Source organism: Anabrus simplex, chromosome 2, assembly GCF_040414725.1.
Source record: "Anabrus simplex isolate iqAnaSimp1 chromosome 2, ASM4041472v1, whole genome shotgun sequence".
Taxonomy (NCBI): domain Eukaryota; kingdom Metazoa; phylum Arthropoda; class Insecta; order Orthoptera; family Tettigoniidae; genus Anabrus; species Anabrus simplex.
Window position 1 is genome coordinate 9,092,456 of NC_090266.1, and position 14,226 is coordinate 9,106,681.

At 39.3% G+C, this 14,226-nt stretch overlaps 1 protein-coding gene across 2 annotated transcripts in view; it reads right to left on the reverse strand.

Annotated features, from left to right (window-relative positions):
- LOC136864958 (lachesin) overlaps positions 1 to 10,605 on the reverse strand; it is a 1,585,794-nt gene extending 1,575,189 nt beyond the window's left edge. For both annotated transcript variants that reach the window (XM_067142366.2, XM_067142365.2), the window contains exon 1: positions 10,549 to 10,605. The gene's annotated coding sequence lies outside the window, so the exon portion shown is untranslated. The remainder of the gene's footprint in view (positions 1 to 10,548) is intronic.
- Between the last annotated feature and the right edge of the window lie 3,621 nt (positions 10,606 to 14,226).

A 14,226-nucleotide genomic window follows, 5' to 3' on the forward strand; every position in this document is an offset into this window, starting at 1 on the left:
AGAAATTAGTGATCCTCAGTGAATAGTGTGAGGAGCAAGTGATCCTCAGTGAATAGTGTAAGAAATTAGTGATCCTCAGTGAATAGTGTAAGAAATTAGTGATCCTCAGTGAATAGTGTGAGAAATTAGTGATCCTCAGTGAACAGTGTAAGGAGCAAGTGATCCTCAGTGAATAGTGTGAGGAGCAAGTGATCCTCAGTGAATAGTGTGAGAAATTAGTGATCCTCAGTGAATAGTGTAAGAAATTAGTGATCCTCAGTGAATAGAGTGAGGAGCAAATGATCCTCAGTGAATAGTGTGAGGAGCAAGTGATCCTCAGTGAATAGTGTGAGGAGCAAGTGATCCTCAGTGAATAGTGTAAGAAATTAGTGATCCTCAGTGAATAGTGTAAGAAATTAGTGATCCTCAGTGAATAGTGTGAGAAATTAGTGATCCTCAGTGAATAGTGTAAGAAATTAGTGATCCTCGGTGAATAGTGTAAGAAATTAGTGATCCTCAGTGAATAGTGTAAGAAATTAGAGATCCTCAGAAAATAGTGTAAGAAATTAGTGATCCTCAGTGAATAGTGTGAGGAGCAAGTGATCCTCAGTGAATAGTGTAAGAAATTAGTGATCCTCAGTGAATAGTGTAAGAAATTAGTGATCCTCAGTGAATACTGTGAGAAATTAGTGATCCTCAGTGAATAGTGTAAGAAATTAGTGATCCTCAGTGAATAGTGTAAGAAATAAGTGATCCTCAGTGAATAGTGTAAGAAATTAGTGATCCTCAGTGAATAGTGTGAGAAATTAGTGATCCTCAGTGAATAGTGTAAGAAATTAGTGATCCTCAGTGAATAGAGTGAGGAGCAAATGATCCTCAGTGAATAGTGTGAGGAGCAAGTGATCCTCAGTGAATAGTGTAAGAAATTAGTGATCCTCAGTGAATAGTGTAACAAATTAGTGATCCTCAGTGAATAGTGTAAGAAATTAGTGATCCTCAGTGAATAGTGTAAGAAATTAGTGATCCTCAGTGAATAGTGTAAGAAATTAGTGATTCTCAGTGAATAGTGTAAGAAATTAGTGATCCTCAGTGAATAGTGTTAGAAATTAGTGATCCTCAGTGAATAGTGTGAGGAGCAAGTGATCCTCAGTGAATAGTGTAAGAAATTAGTGATCCTCAGTGAATAGTGTGAGGAGCAAGTGATCCTCAGTGAATAGTGTAAGAAATTAGTGATCATCATGAATAGTGTAAGAAATTAGTGATCATCATGAATAGTGTAAGAAATTAGTGATCGTCAGTGAATAGTGTGAGAAATTAGTGATCCTCAGTGAATAGTGTGAGAAATTAGTGATCCTCAGTGAATAGTGTGAGAAATTAGTGATCCTCAGTGAATAGTGTAAGAAATTAGTGATCTTCAGTGAATAGTGTGAGGAGCAAGTGATCCTCAGTGAATAGTGTAAGAAATTAGTGATCTTCAGTGAATAGTGTAAGAAATTAGTGGTCCTCAGTGAATAGTGTGAGAAATTAGTGATCCTCAGTGAATAGTGTGAGAAATTAGTGATCCTCAGTGAATAGTGTGAGAAATTAGTGATCCACAGTGAATAGTGTTAGGAGCAAGTGATCCTCAGTGAATAGTGTGAGGAGCAAGTGATCCTCAGTGAATAGTGTAAGAAATTAGTGATCCTCAGTGAATAGTGTAAGAAATTAGTGATCCTCAGTGAATAGTGTGAGAAATTAGTGATCCTCAGTGAATAGTGTAAGAAATTAGTGATCCTCGGTGAATAGTGTAAGAAATTAGTGATCCTCAGTGAATAGTGTAAGAAATTAGTGATCCTCAGTGAATAGTGTAAGAAATTAGTGATCCTCAGTGAATAGTGTGAGGAGCAAGTGATCCTCAGTGAATAGTGTAAGAAAATAGTGATCCTCAGTGAATAGTGTAAGAAATTAGTGATCCTTAGTGAATACTGTGAGAAATTAGTGATCCTCAGTGAATAGTGTAAGAAATTAGTGATCCTCAGTGAATAGTGTAAGAAATAAGTGATCCTCAGTGAATAGTGTAAGAAATTAGTGATCCTCAGTGAATAGTGTAAGGAATTAGTGATCCTCAGTGAATAGTGTGAGAAATTAGTGATCCTCAGTGAATAGAGTGAGGAGCAAATGATCCTCAGTGAATAGTGTGAGGAGCAAGTGATCCTCAGTGAATAGTGAAAGAAATTAGTGATCCTCAGTGAATAGTGTAATAAGCAAGTGATTCTCAGTGATAACAGAGGCCCCGTGACTATGATCACGATATCAACAATCACATAATAACTGAAGCCCCGCGACTATGATCATGATATCAACAATCACATATTAACTGCAGCCCCGTGGCTATGATCGCGATGTCAACAATCACATAATAATTGAAGCGCCGTGGTTTTGAACACGATATCAACAATCACATAATACCTGAAACCCTGTCGCAATGATCACGATATCAACAATCTCATAATAAGTGAAGCCCCGTGACTACGATCACGATATCAACAATCACATAGTACCTGAAGCCCTGTGGCTATGATCACGATATCAACAATCACATAATACCTGAAAACCTGTGGCCATGAACACGATATCAACAATCACATAATACCTGAAACCCTGTCGCAATGATCACGATATCAACAATCACATAATAAGTGAAGCCCCGTGACTACGATCACGATATCAACAACCACATAATACCTGAAACCCTGTCCCAATGATCACGATATCAACAATCACATAATAACTGGAGCCCCATGACTATGTTCACGATAACAACAATGACATTTTAAATAAAGCCCCGTGACTATGATCACGGTATCAACAATCACATAATAACTGAAGCCTCGTGACTATGTTCACGATATCAACAATGACATAATAAGTGAAGCTCCGTGACTATGAGCACGATATCAACATTCACATAATAACCGAAGCCCCGTGACTATGAACACGATATCTACAATCACATAATAACTGCAGCCCCGTGGCTATGATCACGATGTCAACAATCACATAACAAGTGAAGCCCCGTGACTATGATCACGATATCAACAATCACATTGTAACTGAAGCCCCGCCACTATGATCACGATATCAACAATCACATTGTAACTGAAGCCCCGTGACTATGATCACGATATATACATTCACATAATAAATGAAGCCCCGTGACTATGTTCACGATATCTACAATCACTTAATAACTGAAGCCTCGTGGCTTCGATGACATAATAAATGGAGCCCCGTGACTATGTTCACGATATTTACAATCACATAATAACTGAAGCCCCGTGACTATGATCACGATATCTACATTCACATAATAAATGAAGCCCCGTGACTATGTTCACGATATCTACAATCACATAATAACTGAAGCCCCGTGGCTTCGATCACATAATGAATGAAGCCCCGTGACTATGTTCACGATATCTACAATCACATAATAACTGAAGCCCCGCCACTATGAGCACGATATCAACAATCATATAACTGAAGGCGCGTGGCTAAGATCAAGATATCAACAATCACGTAATAAGTGAACCCCGCCACTATTAGCACGATATCAACAATCACATAATAACTGAAGCCCCGTGACTATGATCAAGATATCAACAATCACGTAATAAGTGAAGCCCCGCCACTATGTTCACCTTATCTACAATCACATAATGACTGATGCCCCGTGGCTATGATGACGATATCAGCAATCACATAATACCTGAAACCCTGTGGCTATGACCACGATATCAACAATCACATAATAACTGAAGCCCTGTGGCTATGATCACGATATCAACAATCACATAATAACTGAAGTCCCGTGGCTAAGATCACGATATCAACAATCACATAATAACTGAAGACCCGCGACTATGATCATGATATCAACAATCACATAATAACTGAAGCCCCGCGACTATGATCATGATATCAACAATCACATAATAAGTGAAGCGCCGTGACTATGATCACGATATCAACATTCACATAATAACTGAAGCCCCGTGGCTTTGATCATGATATCAACAATGACATAATAACTGAAGCCCAGCGACTATGATCTTGATACCAACAATCACATAATAACTGAAGCCCCGTGACTATGATCACGATATCAACAATCACATAATAAGTGAAGGCCCGTGACTACGATCACGATATCAACAATCACATAGTAACTGATGCCCCGTGGCTAGGATCACGATAACAACAATCACATAATAAGTGAAGCCGTGTGACTATGATCACGATATCAACAATCACATAATAACTCAAGCCCCGTGACTACGTTCACGACATCTAAAATCACATAATAGCTGAAGCCCCGTGACTTCCATCACATAAAAACTGAAGAACGTGACTATGTTCACGATATCAACAATGACATAATAACTGAAGCCCCGTGACTATGTTCACGATATAAACAATCACATAATATTTGAAGCACTGAGATTATGATCACGATATCAACAATCACACTGTAACTGAAGCATTGTGGCTGTGATCACGATATCAACAATCACATAATAACTGAAGCAGTGTGACTATGATCACGATATCAACAATCACTTAATAACTGAAGCCGTGTGACTACGATCACGATATCAACAATCACATAACTGAAGCCCTGTGGCTATAATCACGATATCAACAATCACATAATAACTGAAGCCCCGTGACTATGATCACGATATCAACAATCACATAATAACTGAAGCCCCGTGACTATGATCACGATATCAACATTCACATAATAATTGAAGCCCCGTGGCTTTGATCATGATATCAGCAATGACATAATAACTGAAACCCCGCGACTATGATCTTGATATCAACAATCACATAATAACTGAAGCCCCGTGACTACGATCACGATATCAACAATCACATAATAACTGAAGCCCCGTGACTATGATCACGATATCAGCAATCACATAATAAGTGAAGCCCCGTGACTACGATCACGATATCAACAATCACATAATAACTGAAGCCCCGTGACTATGATCACGATATCAACAATCACATAATAACTGAAGCCCCGTGACTATGTTCACGATATCAACAATCACATAATAACTGAAGCCCCGTGACTATGATCACGATATGAACAATCACATAATAACTGAAGCCCCGTGACTATGTTCACGATATCAACAATCACATAATAACTGAAGCCCCGTGACTATGATCACGATATATACATTTACATAATAAATGAAGCCCCGTGACTATGTTCACCATATCTACAATCACATAATAAATGAAGCCCCGTGACTATGTTCACGATATCTACAATCACATAATGACTGAAGCCTCGTGGCTTCGATGACAAAATAAATGGAGCCCCGTGACTATGTTCACGATATTTACAATCACATAATAACTGAAGCCCCGTGACTATGATCACGATATCTACATTCACATAATAAATGAAGCCCCGTGACTATATTCACGATATCTACAATCACATATTAACTGAAGCCTCGTGGCTTCGATCACATAATATCTGAAGCCTCGTGACTACGATCACGATATCTACATTCACATAATAAGTGAAGCCCCGTGGCTTCGATCACTTAATTACTGAAGCCCCGTTTCTATGAACACGATGTCAACAATCACAGAATAAGTGAAGCCCCGTGACTATGTTCACGATATCTACAATCACATAATAACTGAAGCCTCGTGGCTTCGATGACATAATAAATGGAGCCCCGCGACTATGTTCACGATATTTACAATCACATAATAACTGAAGCCCCGTGACTATGATCACGATATCTACATTCACATAATAAATGAAGCCCCGTGACTATGTTCACGATATCTACAATCACATAATAACTGAAGCCCCGTGGCTTCGATCACATAATGAATGAAGCCCCGTGACTATGATCACGATATCTACAATCGCATAATAACTGAAGCCCCGCAACTATGAGCACGATATCAACAATCATATAATAACTGAAGCCCCGTGGCTATGAGCACGATATCAACAATCATATAATAACTGAAGCCCCGTGGCTATGATCAAGATATCAACAATCACGTAATAAGTGAAGCCCCGCCACTATGTTCACGATATCTACAATCACATAATGACTGATGCCCCGTCGCTATGATGACGATATCAGCAATCACATAATACCTGAAACCCTGTGGCTATGACCACGATATCAACAATCACATAATAACTGAAGCCCTGTGGCTATGATCACGATATCTACATTCACATAATAACTGAAGCCCCGCGACTATGATCATGATATCAACAATCACATAATAACTGAAGCCCCGCGACTATGATCATGATATCAACAATCACATAATAACTGATGCCCCGTGACCATGATCACGATATCAACAATCACATAATAAGTGAAGCCCCGTGACTACGATCACGATATCAACATTCACATAATAATTGAAGCCCCGTGGCTTTGATCATGATATCAACAATGACATAATAACTGAAGCCCCGCGACTATGATCTTGATATCAACAATCACATAATAACTGAAGCCCCGTGACTATGATCACGATATCAACAATCACATAATAACTGAAGCTCCGTGATTATGATCACCATATCAACAATCACATAATAAGTGAAGCCCCGTGTCTACGATCACGATATCAACAATCACATAGTAACTGATGCCCCGTGGCTAGGATCACGATAACAACAATCACATAATAAGTGAAGCCGTGTGACTATGATCACGATATCAACAATCACATAATAACTCAAGCCCCGTGACTATGTTCACGACATCTAAAATCACATAATAGCTGAAGCCCCGTGACTTCCATCACATAAAAACTGAAGAACGTGACTATGTTCACGATATCAACAATGACATAATAACTGAAGCCCCGTGACTATGTTCACGATATAAACAATCACATAATATTTGAAGCACTGAGATTATGATCACGATATCAACAATCACACTGTAAATGAAGCATTGGGGCTGTGATCACGATATCAACAATCACGTAATAACTGAAGCAGTGTGACTATGATCACGATATCAACAATCACATAATAACTGAAGCCGTGTGACTACGATCACGATATCAACAATCACATAACTGAAGCCCTGTGGCTATAATCACGATATCAACAATCACATAATAACTGAAGCCTCGTGACTATGATCACGATATCAACAATCACATAATAACTGAAGCCCCGTGACTATGATCACGATATCAACATTCACATAATAATTGAAGCGCCGTGGCTTTGAGCATGATATCAACAATGACATAATAACTGAAGCTCCGCGACTATGATCTTGATATCAACAATCACATAATAACTGAAGCCCCGTGACTCTGTTCACGATATCAACAACCACATAATAAGTGAAGCCCCGTGACTATGTTCACGATATCAACAATCACATAATAACAGAAGCCCCGTGACTATGTTCACGACATCTAAAATAACATAATAGCTGAAGCCCCGTGACTTCCATCACATAAAAACTGAAGAACGTGACTATGTTCACGATATCAACAATGACATAATAACTGAAGCCCCGTGACTATGTTCACGATATCTGCAATCTCATAATAAGTGAAGCCCCGTAGCTATGATCACGATGTCAACAATCACATAATAACAGAAGCCCCGTGACTATGTTCACGATATCAACAATCTCATAATAAGTGAAGCCCCGTAGCTATGATCACGATATCAACAATCACATAATAACTGATGCCCCGTGGCTAGGATCACGATATCTACAATCACATAATAAGTGAAGCCCCGTGACTATGTTCACGATATCAACAATCACATAATAACAAAAACCCTGTGACTATGTTCACGATATCAACAATCACATAATAACTGAAGCCCCGTGACTCTGTTCACGATATCAACAACCACATAATAAGTGAAGCCCCGTGACTATGTTCACGATATCAACAATCACATAATAACAAAAACCCTGTGACTATGTTCACGATATCAACAATCACATAATAACTCGAGCCCCGTGACTATGTTCACGACATCTAAAATCACATAATAACTGAAGCCCCGTGATTTCCATAACATAAAATCTGAAGCCCCGTGACTATGTTCGCGATATCAACAATGACATAATAACTGAAGCCCCGTGACTATGTTCACGATATCTACAATCACATAATAACTGAAGCCCCGTGGCTTCGATCACATAATAACTGAAGCCCCGTGACTATGATCACGACATCAACAATCACATAATAACTGAAGTACCGTGGCTGTGATCACGATATTACAATCACATAATAACTGAAGCCCCGTGACTATGATTATGATATCAACAATCACATAATAACTGAAGCCCCGTGACTATGTTCATGATATCAACAATCACATAATAACTCAAGCCCCGTGACTATGTTCACGACATCTAAAATCACATAATAACTGAAGCCCCATGACTTCGATCACATAAAAACTGAAGCCCCGTGACTATGTTCACGATATCAACAATGACATAATAACTGAAGCCCCGTGACTATGTTCACGATATCTACAATCACATAATAACTGAGGCCCCGTGGCTTCGATCACATAATAACTGAAGCCCCACGACCATGATCACTATATCAACAATGACATATTAACTGAAGCCCCGTGACTATGTTCACGATATCTACAATCACATAATAACTGAGGCCCAGTGGCTTCGATCACATAATAACCGAAGCCCCGTGACTATGTTCACGATATCTACAATCACATAATACCTGAAGCCCCGTGGCTTCGATCACATAATAACTGAAGCCCCGTGGCTGTGATCACGATATCAACAATCACATGATAACTGAAGCCCCGTGACTATGATCACAATATCTACAATCACATAATAACTGAAGCCCCGTGGCTTCGATCACATAATAACGGAAGCCCCGTGACTATGTTCACGATATCAACAATCACATAATAACTGAAGCCCCGTGACTATGTTGACGATATCAACAATGAGATAATAACTGAAGCCCCGTGACTACGATCACGATATCAACAATCACATAATACCTGAAGCCCCGTGACTACGATCACGATATCAACAATCACATAATAACTGAAGCCCCGTGACTATGTTCACGATATCAACAATCACATAAAAACTGAAGCCCCGTGGCTTCGATCACATAATAACTGAAGCCCCGTGACTATGATCACGATATCAACAATCACATAAAAACTGAAGCCCCGTGACTATGATCACGATATCAACAATGACATCATAACTGAAGCCCCGTGACTATGTTCACGATATCTACAATCACATAATAATTGAAGCCCCGTGGCTTCGGTCACATAATAACTGAAGCCCCGTGACTTTGTTGACGATATCAACAATGACATAATAACTGAAGCCCCGTGACTATGATCACGATATCAACAATCACATAATAACTGAAGCCCCGTGGCTTCGATCACATAATAACTGAAGCCCCGTGACTAGGATCACGATATCAACAATCACATAAAAACTGAAGCCCCGTGACTATGATCACGATATCAACAATGACGTAATAACTGAAGCCCCGTGACTATGTTCACGATATCTACAATCACATAATAACTGAAGCCCCGTGGCTTCGATCACATAATAACTGAAGCCCCGTGACTATGTTGACGATATCAACAATGAGATAATAACTGAAGCCCCGTGACTATGATCACGATATCAACAATCACATAATAACTGAAGCCCCGTGACTATGATCGCGATATCAACAATCACATAATAACTGAAGCCCCGTGACCATGATCACGATATCAACAATCACATAATAGCTGAAGCCCCGTGGCTTTGATCATGTGAAAGTATATGCCTGTTGTTTTAATATACTATCAATCTACCAAGTGGCAGTTAGGGCATCACTGGTAATGACAACCGCGTAGCCTTGACACACCACTTATTCCATTGTTTGGTGGTGTCTTGCAGTGACGGCGTATGTCAGTCACTGCACCTACTAGAGTTATGGGGTTGGAACGAGTGTTGAACATCTTCGGCACCTTGGCGTCTCTGTAAACCAGAAAATCTGTCGTTGCCGATGGAATGATTTAAGTTATCATTTATTTATTTATTTATTTATTTTTTTGCTAATGAACTTAGCACATTTCGGCAACGCAAGGTTTGGAAGGAAGTAGCCATGCGCTTAATTATTGTACTGTCGCAGCATTTGCTTGGTTTTAGGCCTGTCCACCGACCATGTCCAGAATGCAATTATGCGTTACGCACAGCTAACACATTGCGCGTAACGTTAATGGCTTGTACCAATGCTGTAGAGGGAGCCCGTTTCCTCCCTCCAAGCAGGGACAGTGTCCTAGTTTTAGTGTAGCAGGCGATACGTGGGATCGATCGTCACATTCAACTTGAGCATTAGATACTCGTTCTGTATCACGGGCCTTGAAGCTTCAGGAAGCTCACATGTTCTCTACATACGATTTAAATGTCAATGATACACAGAAAATGACAATTCGCCATCAAGTTAGACACTTAAGTATATGTTTACCTCGTAACGAATGCTGTCAGTCACTTCACCCACCGAGCGCCCGGCGCGGTCCGCGAGTTGCCGGAGACTGGCGTCCAGGGCACGACCTGGCGACGGCACGCACGCGCGGCGCCGGCGCCTGCGGAGTCACCCAGCGGCGGCCGCGCTCATCAATGCACATTATTCACAGGCACCTTCGATTCCAGTCCAATAACATGAATGCGACACCCCTATATCTCCATTTAAATTCCAATGATATGTAGCAGTCTATTATTATTATTATTATTATTATTATTATTATTATTATTATTATTATTATTATTATTATTATTATTATTATTATTATGTCCTCTTATTTCGGAGAGCGCGTTGTTGGTTGACTCTGTCCTTCCAGTTGCTAGTTCTGAACACTTCGCTGCTCTTCACGTTTATTCTTCTGATTTGTAAATGTAGAAACCTTTTTGTGAGTCTATTATTATCGAACGTCTCCTCCGTACATTCTGTGAGGTCAGCAGTTCGCCTTTTGATCCAAATTCCATTTCCTTGTCTGGGACAGAAAATGTTTCTCAGAATTTTACATTCTTGGCTTTCAATATCTGCTCTTCCAGCACTTCTGTAATGTTTCTCATGTCAGTGTACTACGTAAATGTCCTCTGAAATTTTGAGGCTCTTTCTGTATTGGCCAAACTGTCTAATCCCGAAGGAAGGATTATATCTCCAAGCTATTTAAAAAAGGTGCCTGTGAAATTGTCACATATGCCGTTTCAAATTTATCTGTATTGCTCTCCTGCTGAAAATTGTGCATATACATGGTTTTCTCGAATGATATCTGAAGGCCTACCTGTGATGCTATTCCATAAAGTCTCGATAGCATACCTTGTTCTTAGTGATGATAGTTAGGTTATCTGCGAAAGCCAGGAACTTCACTTTGACCTTCTTCCCACCAGTCCCTATGGTTATGCCACACTCTGAAAACCAAGTTAAACTGAAGGCAAGAGAGCCCAGCTCCTTGACGAACACTTGTGTGTACTTCAAAAGAATCAGACATTTCCCCAAAAATCTTACCTTAAATTTTGTGTTTGTGAGGGTCTGACGTATCAGTTGTCTGGTCTTCCTGTCCATTCGAAAAATGACTCTCTATCCCCAGAGTCATACGCTTTCTTCAGGTCCACAATGGTGCTTCAAAATCACCTTCACATTATTATTATTATTATTATTATTATTATTATTATTATTATTATTATTATTATTATTATTATTATTATTATTATTATTATTATTATTATTATTATTACAGTGGCTTGGTGGATTAGCAGAGGTGAAAGAAGGTGCCAGGATGAACGGGTCTAACTACAGAATCAGAGTTAATTTTAAAATTTCAAATCAGGTTATATTTTTGAACTTTAACAATCAATCAACGACAAAATCTTAACAACATTTACTTTGCGAATAACAATTTGTAAACAAGACTGGAAAGATCCAAGATTCCAGAACTTTAACTCTCTCGGGCTACACGCCAATAGTTTTACAAAAGCACAATTTGTTCAAAGGGGCAGAAAACCCCTACCACATGGAGCAGCACTTGCTCCCAACTTTTAACCTCAAGCCTCCCAGAGGACTTCTTACAACACCAGAAAAGAGCAGACGCGCTCTCAGTTTTTCAAGCATATTTATGGCAATGTCAGACATTACAATAAATTGCCACCAAGGCACAACTTACAACAAATGAAACAGGGATATCTCGTACCCAACCTACTGGGCCATAGCAGAAAATAACAGGTTAAGTAATTGGCCCGCAACACCAAGTTGAATGGAGGCGTGTACATGCACTCCTACATGAAACTTCTTAAAACCTAAAAGGCACTAGGCCGATGAAACAGGGGCTATTCCCAAACTATGGAGGTGACCCGTATAAGGAAGAAATTTAAACATTAAGGAAGAGAAGAAAATCGGTTACCAAAACGTAGTCACCTCAAATGAAAATGAAGGGGAGCTCGAGAGGGTACAACACTCTCTATCCCCGATTTACAGTTAAAGATATTTACATAAGCCGGCAAAACGTAAGTTACATGGTAAAAGTTTCAGACCTTTCCCGCGGGTTAAACTGCTGAGCTAGCAAGAAATAAAGATGTTAAACGGCCATTACCTTACTGAAGAGCTGCTGCCTGATGAAAGAGGCGCTTCCCGCCTCCTGCTACACGTCCATACACTAGGTTAGATGTTGATGAAGTGGCCAGGAGACGTGAAAATCAGCAGTTTTATACCCTTGGGGAGAGTTCGAGACCTTTCATGAAAAAAACAGGCACACCCACTTAATTTTATTGATTCGCTTAGAGTTACACACCAAAATCGAAGAAGAAACCTGTGATTGGTAGAAAATTAATTACAGAAATCCTTGATTGGTTAAAATCAAAGCAGGCGGTAAGATAGGATAAATATTGCCAACCCAAAAATGAATGCACTAAATTTAGTAAAGAACAAACCTGCGAATACAAAATTTCTTCAAATAAAGTTCCTTCACTTCGCACCAGGGTGCATGATCACAGTCTTTTGCAGATGCATCTATGAAAGAATGTCCAAACTTCTTGATAAATAGTAAACAAAAACACGTCAAAATTCACACAGTGACATCTTCAGAAGAAAGGTTTAAGTAGGTCAAGTTTTAAGTTCAGAGTTTCTCCTGTAGACGAGGATTTATTGGCGCAAGATTTAAAGGTGTGGCGTAGGGGTGTACCGCCCGGTACAATTATTATTATTATTATTATTATTATTATTATTATTATTATTATTATTATTTGTTTTTTATTTATTTTTTGATTCGTTGTGCACAACTGTGCAGCGCGTTTGAACTTATTTTGCACAATGTTTCTTCTTCTTTTCTTCCCAATATCTCTTCGTTTTTTCACTGTGTTCCTTTCTGCGTGTTTCTGTCCAGCCTGTATTTTTCTTGTTGGTTTCTCTGCAAATTTATGTTTGTTTACTAAGCTTCTAAATTGCATTCTATCTTGAATGGTTTCGTCCTCAACACCCATTTCTTGTAGATCTTCATGAATTTCTGCTAATTGTTGCTGATTTTCAGGGTTATTATTATTATTATTATTATTATTATTATTATTATTATTATTATTATTATTATTATTATTATTATTATTATTATAGGATTAAAGTGGCATTAAGCGTGAGATTGTGTCACACACACTTGTCCATATTACAAAGGCAATAGCTGAGTTCCCACACATTTTTCAGTTTCAACCAACGCATGTGGAACGTAGCACACCTTGAGCAGTGGCCGCTCAGGAGCCAAGCTTTGTATTCGGGTGATGATGAAGTTCTCTCCTGAGAATTTTCACATTCAGGTACATGCCGCAAGAATTGAAGGGCTTCGTGGAAACGGGGGTATCCCTCCTTTTGGTGAAAATTGAGGTAAGTGCATATTATGTGAGCTGGGTCCATCTGGCATATGTTTATTGAACTATCAGAGTGCAGGATTGCTCCATGTCAGTACTAAAGAGGAGAATATAAAAGGCCTTACAGACCAGTCTCACACTTCCGAGTGGAATAAGGAGGTATCCCAAATCTCTCTGATGCCTGGGTTCCGACTGGCTAAATGATTACCTAATCAACCAATGGGAGACCAGGTTGCAAACCTCGGCTTATAATCAATATGGCTCATGCTGAAAGTAGTGGTTTGTTTATAAA